This window comes from Ursus americanus, unplaced genomic scaffold, assembly GCF_024610735.1.
Source record: "Ursus americanus isolate L20-20 unplaced genomic scaffold, mUrsAme1.1.p SCAF_54, whole genome shotgun sequence".
NCBI classification, from domain to species: domain Eukaryota; kingdom Metazoa; phylum Chordata; class Mammalia; order Carnivora; family Ursidae; genus Ursus; species Ursus americanus.
In genome coordinates, this window is record NW_028273636.1 from 187,672 (window position 1) to 191,664 (window position 3,993).

The window sequence follows — 3,993 nt, forward strand, 5'->3', positions numbered from 1 at the left end:
TTTGCCCCAGGGGTCTCCGGGCTGTGTTCCTTGGGGTTGATCTCCTGCTTGCAAAACCGCCGGGTTGAGGGAAGGGTTCAGACTGTGCCTGGGCCCTGTGGTCTCTTCCAGGTCAGTGTATGGCATTTCCTTCCCCTTGCCCCAGGCACCTGGGAGCATGTCTGCACGTGGAGAAAGACTTTCCCGTGGGAAGCCGGGTTTTGTCAAACGGGTCCCAGTGCTCTGCTCCTCTCTTTTCACTCTTGCTGCCAGAAGCCCAGGGAGGATGGGAGGGCTTAGAACATGGCTGGGCACTGTGGTTTCTTCCAGAGAAGTGGAGGGCATTTGCTTTACCTTGCCACAACCACTTGGGATAGGGTCTGCACCTCAGGAAAACTGTCTCCGTGGGAAGCCGGCTTTTTGCAAAGGGGTCTCAGGGCCGTGGGCCTCGGCTGTCCCTCCTGCTCCCCAAAGCACAGGGACGAGGTGAGGGGCTTAGACCATGCCTGGGCAATGTTGTTTCTTACACCTGGGTGTGTGGCATTTTCATGAGCTGCCTTCCCCCACTTGGGATAGGTGTTCCACAGCAAGCACCTATTGACCGTCGGAAGCCGTTTTTGCCCCAGGGGTCTCCGGGCTGTGTTCGTTGGGGTTGAACTCCTGCTAGCAAAACCGCCGGGTTGAGGGAAGGGTTCAGACTGTGCCTGGGCCCTGTGGTCTCTTCCAGGTCAGTGTATGGCATTTCCTTCCCCTTGCCACAGGCACCTGGGAGCATGTCTGCACGTGGAGAAAGACTTTCCCGTGGGAAGCCGGGTTTTGTCAAACGGGTCCCAGTGCTCTGCTCCTCTCTTTTCACTCCTGCTGCCAGAAGCCCAGGGAGGATGGGAGGGCTTAGAACATGGCTGGGCACTGTGGTTTCTTCCAGAGAAGTGGAGGGCATTTGCTTTACCTTGCCACAACCACTTGGGATAGGGTCTGCACCTCAGGAAAAGTGTCTCCGTGGGAAGCCGGCTTTTTGCAAAGGGGTCTCAGGGCCGTGTGCCTCGGCTGTCCCTCCGGCTCCCCAAAGCACAGGGACGAGGTGAGGGGCTTAGACCATGCCTGGGCAATGTTGTTTCTTACACCTGGGTTTGTGGCATTTTGTTGAGCTGGCTACCCCCACTTGGGATAGGTGTTCCACAGCAAGCACCTATTGTTCGTCGGAAGCCGTTTTTGCCCCAGGGGTCTCCGGGCTGTGTTCGTTGGGGTTGAACTCCTGCTAGCAAAACCGCCTGTTTGAGGGAAGGGTTCAGACTGTGCCTGGGCCCTGTGGTCTCTTCCAGGTCAGTGTATGGCATTTCCTTCCCCTTGCCCCAGGCACCTGGGAGCATGTCTGAACGTGGAGAAAGACTTTCCCGTGGGAAGCCGGTTTTTGTCAAACGGGTCCCAGTGCTCTGCTCCTCTCTTTTCACTCCTGCTGCCAGAAGCCCAGGGAGGATGGGAGGGCTTAGAACATGGCTGGGCACTGTGGTTTCTTCCAGAGAAGTGGAGGGCATTTGCTTTACCTTGCCACAACCACTTGGGATAGGGTCTACACCTCAGGAAAACTGTCTCTGTGGGAAGCCGGCTTTTTGCAAAGGGGTCTCAGGGCCGTGGGCCTCGGCTGTCCCTCCGGCTCCCCAAAGCACAGGGACGAGGTGAGGGGCTTAGACCATGCCTGGGCAATGTTGTTTCTTACACCTGGGTGTGTGGCATTTTGTTGAGCTGGCTTCCCCCACTTGGGATAGGTGTTCCACAGCAAGCACCTATTGATCGTTGGAAGCCGTTTTTGCACCAGGGGTCTCCGGGCTGTGTTCGTTGGGGTAGAACTCCTGCTAGCAAAAACGCCGGGTTGAGGGAAGGGTTCAGACTGTGCCTGGGCCCTGTGGTCTCTTCCAGGTCAGTGTATGGCATTTCCTTCCCCTTGTACCAGGCACCTGGGAGCATGTCTGCACGTGGAGAAAGACTTTCCCGTGGGAAGCCGGGTTTTGTCAAACGGGTCCCAGTGCTCTGCTCCTCTCTTTTCACTCTTGCTGCCAGAAGCCCAGGGAGGATGGGAGGGCTTAGAACATGGCTGGGCACTGCGGTTTCTTCCAGAGAAGTGGAGGGCATTTGCTTTAGCTTGCCACAACCACTTGGGATAGGGTCTGCACCTCAGGAAAGTGTCTCCGTGGGAAGCCGGCTTTTTGCATAGGGGTCTCAGGGCCGTGTGCCTCGGCTGTCCCTCCGGCTTCCCAAAGCACAGGGACGAGGTGAGGGGCTTAGACCATGCCTGGGCAATGTTGTTTCTTACACCTGGGTGTGTGGCATTTTGTTGAGCTGGCTACCCCCACTTGGGATAGGTGTTCCACAGCAAGCACCTCTTGTTCGTCGGAATCCGTTTTTGCCCCAGGGGTCTCCGGGCTGTGTTCGTTGGGGTTGAACTCCTGCTAGCAAAACCGCCGGGTTGAGGGAAGGGTTCAGACTGTGCCTGGGCTCTGTGGTCTCTTCCAGGTCAGTGTATGGCATTTCCTTCCCCTTGCCCCAGGCACCTGGGAACATGTCTGCCCGTGGAGAAAGACTTTCCCGTGGGAAGCCGGGTTTTGTCAAACGGGTCCCAGTGCTCTGCTCCTCTCTTTTCACTCCTGCTGCCAGAAGCCCAGGGAGGATCGGAGGGCTTAGAACATGGCTGGGCACTGTGGTTTCTTCCAGAGAAGTGGAGGGCATTTGCTTTACCTTGCCACAACCACTTGGGATAGGGTCTTCACCTCAGGAAAACTGTCTCCGTGGGAAGCCGGCTTTTTGCAAAGGGGTCTCAGGGCCGTGTGCCTCGGCTGTCCCTCCGGCTCCCCAAAGCACAGGGACGAGGTGAGGGGCTTAGACCATGCCTGGGCAAGGTTGTTTCTTACACCTGGGTTTGTGGCATTTTGTTGAGCTGGCTACCCCCACTTGGGATAGGTGTTCCACAGCAAGCACCTATTGTTCGTCGAAAGCCGTTTTTGCCCCAGGGGTCTCCGGGCTGTGTTCGTTGGGGTTGAACTCCTGCTAGCAAAACCGCCTGTTTGAGGGAAGGGTTCAGACTGTGCCTGGGCCCTGTGGTCTCTTCCAGGTCAGTGTATGGCATTTCCTTCCCCTTGCCCCAGGCACCTGGGAGCATGTCTGCACGTGGAGAAAGACTTTCCCGTGGGAAGCCGGGTTTTGTCAAACGGGTCCCAGTGCTCTGCTCCTCTCTTTTCACTCCTGCTGCCAGAAGCCCAGGGAGGATGGGAGGGCTTAGAACATGGCTGGGCACTGTGGTTTCTTCCAGAGAAGTGGAGGGCATTTGATTTACCTTGCCACAACCACTTGGGATAGGGTCTGCACCTCAGGAAAACTCTCCGTGGGAAGCCGGCTTTTTGCAAAGGGGTCTCAGGGCCGTGTGCCTCGGCTGTCCCTCCGGCTCCCCAAAGCACAGGGACGAGGTGAGGGGCTTAGACCATGCCTGGGCAATGTTGTTTCTTACACCTGGGTGTGTGGCATTTTGTTGAGCTGGCTACCCCCACTTGGGATAGGTGTTCCAGAGCAAGCACCTATTGTTCGTCGGAAGCCGTTTTTGCCCCAGGGGTCTCCGGGCTGTGTTCGTTGGGGTTGAACTCCTGCTAGCAAAACCGCCGGGTTGAGGGAAGGGTTCAGACTGTGCCTGGGCCCTGTGGTCTCTTCCAGGTCAGTGTATGGCATTTCCTTCCCCTTGCCACAGGCACCTGGGAGCATGTCTGCACGTGGAGAAAGACTTTCCCGTGGGAAGCCGGGTTTTGCCAAACGGGTCCCAGTGCTCTGCTCCTCTCTTTTCACTCCTGCTGCCAGAAGCCCAGGGAGGATGGGAGGGCTTAGAACATGGCTGGGCACTGTGGTTTCTTCGAGAGAAGTGGAGGGCATTTGCTTTACCTTGCCACAACCACTTGGGATAGGGTCTGCACCTCAGGAAAACTGTCTCCGTGGGAAGCCGGCTTTTTGCAAAGCGGTCTCAGGGCCGTGGGC